The sequence below is a fragment of the Gymnoscopelus braueri genome (genome assembly GCF_963280865.1).
Source record: "Gymnoscopelus braueri genome assembly, chromosome: 22".
Lineage (NCBI taxonomy): Eukaryota > Metazoa > Chordata > Actinopteri > Myctophiformes > Myctophidae > Gymnoscopelus > Gymnoscopelus braueri.
This window is the reverse complement of record NC_137624.1, coordinates 9,892,753-9,903,082: the sequence shown is the minus strand read 5'-3', so window position 1 is coordinate 9,903,082 and position 10,330 is coordinate 9,892,753. Positions and strand designations below refer to the sequence as shown.

The 10,330-nt window shown below is 40.8% G+C and overlaps 1 protein-coding gene across 1 annotated transcript in view; it reads right to left on the bottom strand.

Annotated features, from left to right (window-relative positions):
- zbtb7c (zinc finger and BTB domain containing 7C) overlaps window positions 1–10,330 on the bottom strand; it is a 400,030-nt gene that overhangs the window by 309,815 nt on the left and 79,885 nt on the right. The gene's annotated exons all lie outside the window — the stretch shown is intronic.

The following is a 10,330-nucleotide window of genomic DNA, read 5'->3' as shown; positions in this document are numbered from 1 at the left end:
CTCTGAATCATTGCCATTTCTGATCGTAATCATTTCTATAGAGTGTTTTGTTCAGTAACATGGGTCTGCCTGTCTCTTCTGCTCTTTAGAAAACAGAAAATGTATTTTCAGGTTGGGATATACCGTCTCTAATTAGGAGAGAGAACTCATACAGGATACAGATAAACAAGTGAAATTAGAATTGATGACACAAAGAAATTAGTGGAGCTCTGGCAACGCACCTGAACATTTATTTAGTTACTAAACAAACACTCTTTAGCAATGATTACCATCAGAATATAGAGCTTTAACCCTGGGGTCTTCAACATGTTTCAGTCCAAGGACTCTTAACCCAGAGTGATTTACAGAAGGTAATACATCAAATGCATAGAAATAGTAATGTAGGATCATAGGTAAACCAAGAACTGATCATCAGTCTAAACAGTATAATATCAAAAATCTATAATCTGTACATTGAACCTATACACTCTATAGAGCCTCTCTGGTCCGTGTGTCTGTCTGTGAACAGCTAATCGCTGGCACTGTTGGCCCGATCACAGCAAAACTGTGCACACACACTCCCTGGATGCCAGAGCAGAACCTCTGCCCCAAATGTTTCACATTGTCCTGTTATAACGTCACCAGGAGGCCAATTTTTACAATTTTTTTTTATATTGCTCCTACAGATTTTGTCCAAACATCACTGAAATTGGTACACAGTACCTCTATAGTCATTAAATAAAACAGGTCTTTAGATTTTTCATACTCCATAATCCTGATAGTGGCCCGTTTTGAACAAAATGCCTCAAATCATGAACACAGCCTGCAATTTCCGTGGAATTTTGCACGCACATTCCAACTAGGCCGAGGAAGAAATGCCACTTGAACATTTTCAAATCAGCCTCATGGTGTCGCTATAACAGGCTGTTTCGCGTTTTTACATATAACTGCACCGATCTGCGTGAAACTAGAGGCAGACGCGTAACTACCGTGACGCAGACAATGCAGTTGCGTTGGGGCCCTGAGTCATTTGGGGCCCACCCGTGCTGTCGGTAAAATAAAATCATAAAATCATAACATTTCATAGACCTGGTTGGTTGTTTCTTTTTTTGTTGCATGTGCACGCACTGATTTGTTGAACAAAATGCCTCAAATCATGAACGCAGCGTGCAATTTTCGTGAAATTTTGCACGCACATTCCCACTAGGCTGAGGAAGAAATGCCACCGTTTTCACATTGGCTTGTTATAGCGCCACCAGCAGGTCCAATTTATTAAAACACAGTTTTGGAGCAAAATGCCTCAAATCATGAATGCAGCGTCCCATTGCCGTGAAAGGCCTAAGAAGAAATGGTACCCTTTTCACATTGGCCTATTATAGCGCCACCAGGAGGCCACAATAACCTACCTGACCTGGCGGAGACCTCTGCTCCGAGGAGCACTTTTTCATTATAATGCACCAGGCCTCCCTCAGAAAAGACATATTGGATCTATTCTCCAGATGGATAAATGGATCAAAATGACATTACTGTATATCATTAAAGGGACCACAAAATATTTTGGGCCTAAGTGACGTCCTGATCTAAATAGTTAGTTTTGTGCATGTACTACGGAGATGTCAGTAAATGTCTGTAAAATATGGACATTAATAAAAACAAGTAGACTGACATCCTGCAATGAGGTATTTTTTTTAAGCATTTTGTGTTCTTTTCACACCTTTTTTTTCTTTTCAGTTCAGTGAAAACAATGTATGTTGCAATGCACCCCCTCATACCTTTGACTTCTTGGAATTGTGTATTATGTGTGTACAAGTTTGATGGTTGTGTGTTTATTTAAGTGTAGCGGTGGTGTGTGTTAGTGGTTTTTCTGTGTATCTGCTTCATGGATCACGTGACCGTGGTCATCTCATGCAGCTTGACAGAGTTTAGTGGTTTTACTCAACAGGATGAGTGGATGTTTTAATATCACACTTCTGCTAACTGACTGACTGTGGGTGAGCTGCATCCAACTATACAGCTCAAAGGAAACACTTTGCTTAAACAAATCAAAATAGACTCTATTGTGATTTGTTTAAAGTACAACACTCATCATATACAGTAGCATAATGGAGCATATAAACTATTGTGATTTGTTTAAAGTACAAAACTCATGTCAAAATCCTCATTTCAACCTAGTGGATCCAATAGTCTATAGGATGCCAGGTCTACAAATTAACCTGGCATCTGTCTACATAACATGCTATCTGAATTTCATTTTAGCCTTTGCATAAGTCAAGTGCAACGGCAGGCTAAAGTGGAGTCTGAAGAGGTGAGTCTTCAGATTACGCAGGTGTTGTGAGCTTGTAGATCTGCTATTTTTGGCTAATCTTCCCCTCAGGATAGGGATGCTATGGTTCAAGTGGTTAATGTACAAAAATGAAGTTCCTATCACACAAAGATTTGGTTATAACCAAAATAATATCACTTACAGCAGCTTTAATGCTAAAAGGACAATCACAAAGATCAAATCTTAGATGATAAAAAATTGCCCAAAGAAATTATGGAAACGTTATAGGATCTTTATCTATTTCTAGATACATACTGTAGATGAACTGTGCATTGCTCACATAATATCATTCAGTTTCATCAAACACAGCTTTGAAAACGCATCCTATTTCACATCGTACAAAGATGACAAATGACTAAATGAATTATCATAGTACTTACAAGTGTTCAGTTTGTGTTGTACAGCACTGTGTAAATGCATGTACTCAGAGTGGAGTTTCTTTCTTGAAACGCACATAGTGCTGATGCTTAACCTTTTAAGCTGCTACGCGTTAGCTCAGGGCAGGCCTTGCCTCTAAGGTAGATGGGAACTGGCTAGACAAGAACTGCTACTGTCAAGTGTGTACCTACTTTTTGGATTTTGATCATTCAATATTAGTTCTAGTTGGACTATGCTCATGAAATTTATATTGGGTACATGATTTCTATCCTAGTTTTAACTTCTTATAATTCCTTATCCCCCAGAACACATGGAATTTAGAAAATCGATCGCCTTCTTTGGGCAATGGGACAGATGAGGAAGGTCAGCAATAGAATAACGTGATAAAAAAGATTTGCAAAGAATATGAATTTGAATATGGGTTAGATATTTGTGCTTGTGTTTTTCTTCTTCTTTTTCTTCTTTGTTTTGTCTTTTATGCTTTGTTATATACCGTATTTAAAAAAAAAGTGTGTTTTTACATTTGTAAATACATTATCCAATCAATCAAGTATTTAAATGTGTGTGTTTAAACACTCTATGGTTTAAACACTGTTAGTATTATATGGTGAGATTTAGACATGGGTCTGATGGTTTAATTAATTGATTATAGTTATTATTATTATATAGCAGGGGTCTTTAACAGGGGGTCGGGGCAGAGTTACTTCAAGGGGGGGTGGGGGTGATCAGATCTTTTCTTAATTCTTTTTACCTTAACCTTAGCATCTAGGGGAACATTAGAATAGCAACACAATTAAATACAAGCTCACAACACCTCGGAACAAAAAGCAGACCAAGTGCAGAGCCAACGGTCAGGTTTACAAAGTATGGAGTGTTTAAGTGGTTAATGTCTGAATATACAGATTAACATGAATCCAAGAAATGCGTAGAAATATTATGTGTAAACAAACAAACAAACCGTTAATTTGCACAACACTGCTGTCAAACAAGTCTATGAATCCATCTGTATACAGTGTATAGTGGGGGTCCCTGCCTCATCACTCTCTCAGCTATATAAGGGGTCCTTTTGGTCTGAAAAAAGTTGAAGACCCCTGCTCTAGACTAGTGGTTCTCAAACCTTATCATGTCATAGACCCCCCCCCACATTTATTTGTCTACCACCTGAAATTATAAGATTTGTGTTGTAAATACGCATCACGACGCGTTGTGAGCTTGTCGAATTGGTTATTTTCAAATAGCCGATGTATAGCCTATAGGCTATAGGGTTAAAGTGGTTAAAGTAATATTGATTCTATGTTGACTAATTTTGCTGGAACCTCCTCAAGGACCCCTGGGGGTCCCCAGACCCCACTTTGAGAACCACTGCTCAAGAGCGCTTGATGATGGCCTATCTTTTCTTCGACTGTGTCACGGGGCAACCCGTGCCCCAGTGGTGTGTTCTACCGTGTTACGCTATATACGTAGTGTGACCTGCAGAAACTTTTCGTAGCCCTCTACTAACCATTTCATCCATTGAAAACGCACTAGCGTATCTCCACGACCACGCACATGTCGTGCACGAAATGATTATCGTATCCCTCTGAAGAAACCTAGAACACACCGTACTATTTCCAGCCGCAAATCGGGCAGCCTAACGGTGCATGTGTACATTATTATAAATTACATTTGAATGGCCATACAGACAAAACAACATTGTAAAAGCAGTCCATTTATCATACAAAAATAACCATGAAAATTATGATATTTCTGTGGACATTTTTCATGCATTTGCTTCTAGTCTGCAGTTTGAGTGTTAATGTCACAAATACTGTACATACGTTTTTCAATACATCTGAATATTTGCAAGTCATTTGCTGCACTATTGATACTGTACCAGCCATGCCTCCTTCTACATAGCTTCTCGTTTCTGCATAGTGGACGCGCACACGTACGCACTTGCCACTTCTGTAAATTAGTCATACTTCTCTTTTATTTATCTTTTGTAAGAACTATGTGGTTAAGATGACTTTTTAACTTTGTGGTCCTCGACAGACAGGGGTCAAGGAACGTTACAGAGGACTTCCTTTCGAGGACACCACAGGGAGCGTCTTCAGAGGGAGGGGGAAATGTCACAGGGCAACCCGTGCCCTATTACAGTAATGACTAATTTTGCATGCACAGTACACACACTGCACAGCTGCTTCCCATAGCATTCACCAGCAAGCCGGCTGGGAAGGGTGTTTAGTAGTGTGGTGTTGCATGTTTTCCTTACAGGTGTATCTGAAGATATTCTCAACACACAAGGACTGAAAGGGTTTTAAATGTTTATTGATTGACACTGAGTGGGGAAGTTGAATTGTTTGTGGGATCACCTGTCTCTCCTCTGCAGTGCTGGCAATCCTGTTGATTGGAAGAGACCAAGCACTGTAGAGGAGGGGTGTTTTTTATGTCGTTATCATGATTTGACTTATGATAATCCATCTTATGATATGAATTAGCGCCTGGGAAACATTGTTGAACATGTTTGTAACTTACTTCATTATATCATTGTGTAAGATAACTCATGGGCCTTAGTTAGCCGTGTTTGAGTTAACAGAGTTACCCAATTACTAATTATGTGATGGTTTCTCTCACCTGATTAAAAGGCATGCTATAAGCACAGGCAGTTTGAGTTTGGCTTGAGGCTAACCATGACAACATCCAGTGGTGAGCTGCCAGGGCCTTTGTTGAAGGTTTACCCTGTTATAGTTTCTTAAGTTCCTGGTTTGTTTCATTTCTCTAGCTGTCTAGTTCCGTTATTTGGAGCTTTGTTTTGGCCAGTGTTGTTAAGGTAGCATACTAGGGCCTTTACTGTATATGTAAATGACATGATATCGGCTTGAGACTGCAACTTGTTCTTGTTCGCGGATGACTCAACTCTGCTAGTCTCTCGGACAGGGTTGCAGGTTGAAAAAGCCCTTAGCTCTGAACTCGGTAGAATCTGCACCAGGCTCGCTGATTACAAACTATCATTACACCTGGGTAAAACTAAATCCATTCTCTCTTGGTCCAAAAAGGCCGACGACTTCACAATATAAGTGGGTGACATTGAATGTTATCACAAGAAAAGAGGAAATTACCTACCTAGGTTCCATTTTATAGGCAACTCTTTCCAGTGAAAATGGCAACTAGTAATCAAAAAAAGTCAACCAAAGAACAAGATTTATGTACAGGATCTCCACTCTGGTCAGTAAGAATACTTTGAGGACTCTTAACAGGAGCACTCATCCAAGTTTACTACGCATGCACCTCATGGTACCATAGCACCACAAAGGCCTTAAAAACAAGGCTCCAGACATCCCAAAACAAACTTGTAAGGCTATACTTCTTGGCCTTACATCTACAACTTATTTAACCCCTGCTCACTTTGCTAGGGTCGGATGGCTCAGGGTAGAGGACAGAGTATACAGCAACTTGCAATGGGACTGGTCTACAAGATACATTACACCACAAAGACACCCATGTACTGTACCTGTCAAAATACTTCACATACGTCAATGAAGTCCACAATCACAACACCAGAGGGAGCTCCACTAATCACGTCCAACCCAGATTTGGCTCTAACGGGGGTTAAATTCTTTCTCCTGCTATGCCACATGAACGCCCTACCAACAGTCGTAAAGGAGTGTAAATCCCTACACTCCTTCAAAACTGCTCTAAAAGAGCACTTACAGGTGGCTGCAATTCGAAACTGGCCCCTGTAAAAGTCAAAGCCTAGCACCCCCCCCCACCCCTGAACTGTTCACTGTACATATTTTTGTTTTTGTTTTCAAATCTGTGGAGAATGTCTGAAGAGTAGCTTACGAACTGTGGAAAGTGGACTGACTAACACAGGTGTGGGTAATTTGCCAAATTAAGCTTAGGCTGGGGTGGGCCAAGTCTTTTCTGGTGCTTCTGGACAACCACCGAACCAACCGACTCGACGCTGGGCATAGTACTCCCTCGGGTTGTCTGCGACGTGTGTGCCGAATTTGAAATCGGTCGAACGTTTCTTGTGAATTACAGACGTACTGTACATATGTACAGAGATTCTGTGCATTTATTGTAAGATGGGTTATAGCTTATTTTGTCTTATTTTACTTAAACTGACTTCTCTTTGTTTCCTATAATTGAACAAACTTAGCAGAAAAGAAATAGCGGAGGAAAGGCGACATGAGACACAAAATAAGTGAGACTCAGACACTCCGTGAATGCAGGTTATTTTATGGGTCTTCAACAGGGGGTCCGGGACCCCTAGGGTGTCCTCACAGTTACTACAGGGGCGCCGCCACATCTTTGTAGCCTATGATAGGATTTTTTTTCCCATTAACCACTAGCATCCCTATTATGGGGTGATCATTTGCCAGAAATAGCAGATCTACGAGCTCACAACGGCATGCGCCGCAGGCGTTGTGAGCTTGTAGATTGGCTATTTTCGGCAAAGGTGTAGGGGAAATAAAGAGCAGACCCAGGGGTCATCACTATGCCAGCTTGTGATGGACATTTTCATCAATATTTAATTTTTGTCACGGACATACAAAATAACTGGTCAATGATTTTATATACATTCTGAAAAAATTAAAACAATCTACTAGCTCACAATGAAACACATTTGTGACGTGAGTGCTAATTCAAGAAGGTTAAAACAGAAGGGCCCCCTCTGGGTCCACCAACAGTCTCATTGTGGGCATGAGATCTATTTAGCCACTGCCTTTTCATCTTATTATAAACCGCTAATTCAAATAATGCAAAGAGAATAAGTCAATAGTTTAATATGTATAATTATGAAAAAAGTGTGATGCACATCAAACAATAACTAGACGCGTCGCAATTCAGGGCAATTGCAGAGTGTGGTTGCGCCGACGCGATTCGCGGGTCGGTGCCGCCGGGACCCGAGTAATACGCTGGGAGGAATACCGTCGGAGGCTGCGGCAATTACATTGTCACGTCACTCCTGAGATCACTTGCTTTTCATTTTGAGAGGATTGATCCCCCAAAAATCATGTTTTTGCATAAAACGGTTACGTTTTGGGCATTTGTGGCGCCCTCTATGGGTCAAAGTGGAAATTATTTTGGGGATTCGTTGAGTAAACCACCCTCGACATGTGATTCAAATTTGGGATTGACCGGACGTTTCGTTCGTGATTTGTAGCATTTTTGGTAAAGCGGGCCCCTCCCACTAACTTTGGAAGCCATTTACGGACGAACGGTAAGGACTATCAAAATGCCGTTTGGATATGTTTATCGCATGGGCCCAGAGATCATGTGTACCGATTCTTGTTAAATTTGGACAAAATATATGGGAGGAGGAGCTAAAAGTGTGTTTTGAAGAAAATTCAAAATGGCGGAAAATCTATCCTGACGCAAATGGGCGTGGCCTATATGGGGAGATGCGTCATGACCCAAGGAATCTAGCGAAAAAGAAATTTTGATTTTACGGCCTACGGTTCAAGAGTTATAGGCCAAAACGTAAAGGGGGCTGTTATAGCGCCACCATGTGGCCGATTAGTGTAATTATTTTATCAATAATTTCGGACTAAATTAGGAACCTCCCCTCCAAATCTGGTAACTCTAGCTCTTACGGTTTCTGAGAAAAAAATACTTGAATTTGAGTTTTTTCACTTTTTCATTGAAGTGGATGGGGAAATTTAATGCACTAATAAATCAATATCAATAAAACTATGCAACCAATCTCTTAGCAAAATACAAGCACACGATTCCCGATGAAGCCGGTCATTTTGACATATAGCACTAAATTGGGAAAAATAAACTGTGGGAGGAGAGACGATCTAAACTATTGTTTATCTATAATAATAATAAGAACTAGACGCGTCGCAATTCAGGGCAATTGCAAAGTGTGGTTGCGCCGACGCCGGTCGCAGGTCGCCGCCGCCCGGACTTGAGGAATACGCTTGGAGGAATACCATCGGAGGCCGCGTGACGTGCCATTCGAATTTGGTGCCGATTGGATCCTGTGTTCGTGATACATGGTGTTTTGATTTGAAGAAATAGGCTCCTCCCACTAAAATAAATAAGCCCCTCCCACAAATGTAGCGGGCCAATGACATCGTCATGTCACTCCTGAGATCACCTGCTTTTCAATTTGAGAGCAGTGATCCCCCAAAAATCATGTTTTTGCATCAAACGGTTACGTTTTGCACAGTTGTGGCGCCCCCTATGGGTCAAAGTGGGAATGCTTTTGGGGATTCGTTGAGTAAACCACCCTCGACATGTGATTCAAATTTGGGATCGATTGGACGTTTCGTTCGTGATTTTTGGCATTTTTGGTAAAACGGGCTCCTCCCGCTAACTTTGGAAGCTAATTACGGACGAACGGTAAGGACTATCAAAATGCCGTTTGGATAGGTTTATTGCATGGGTCCATAGATGACCTGTACCGATTTGTGTGAGATTTGGACAAAATTTGTAGGAAAAGGAGCAAAAAGTGTGTTTTGAAGAAAATTCAAAATGGCGGAAAATGTATCTAGACGCAAATGGGCGTGGCCTATATGGGGAGTTGCATCATGACCCAAGGAATCCAGGGGAAAAGATTTTTTGAATTTACGACCTACGGTTCAAGAGTTATAGGCCAAAACGTAAAGGGGGCTGTTATAGCGCCACCATGTGGCCGACTGGTGTGATTATTTTAAAAATAATTTTGCAATAAACTATTAAACTCCCCTCCAAGTCTTGTAACTGTAGCCCTTATGGTTTCCGAAAAAAAAATACTTGAATGAGAGTTTTTGCAATTCCCATTAAAGTGGATGGGGAAATTTAATGCACTAATAAATCAATATCAAAAAATCTATCCAGACGCAAATGGGCGTGGCCTATATGGGGAGTTGCGTCATGACCCAAGGAATCCAGGGGAAAAGATTTTTTGATTTTACGACCTACGGTTCAAGAGTTATAGGCAAAAACGTAAAGGGGGCTGTTATAGCGCCACCATGAGGCCGAATGGTGCAATTATTATTTTAATAATTTCGGACTAAATTATAAACCTCCCCTCCAAATCTGGTAACTCTAGCTCTTACGGTTTCTGAGAAAAAAAAACTTGAATTTGAGTTTTTTCACTTTTACATTAAAGTGGATGGGGACATTTAATGCACTAATAAATCAATATCAATAAAACTATGCAACCAATCTCTTAGCAAAATACAAGCACACGATTCCCGGTGAGGCCGGTCATTTTGACATATGGCACTAAATTGGGGAAAATAAACTGTGGGAGGAGTAGCGTGCCAAAGTATTGCGTGCTTCAGTTAACCAAGAACAATAGTCTGGTTGCCCTGTTAGGGCAACCACACTAACTAGACGCGTCGCAATTCAGGGCAATTGCAAAGTGTGGTTGCGCCGATGCAGAGTTCTGGGTTGCGGCCATGGGGGTCCAAGGAATCCATCGTCACATAGTAGTTCACAGTTCAGTCCCCAGTGGAACAGATGGTGTTATAGGTCTCAAAATAAATTATTAAAGCAGACTTGCCATTTTTTTTCCCTTATTGTTCTGATCTGAGACATTGTGAGGACAAAATACCCTGTGTATATAGAGTAAATGGCATATCTGCGATTTGCAAACAAGTTGTAAATACTCAGAGAAGACATTTCACGTTTTCCCCACACTTATATTATGTCATGTTTTTAGTATAAGATTCA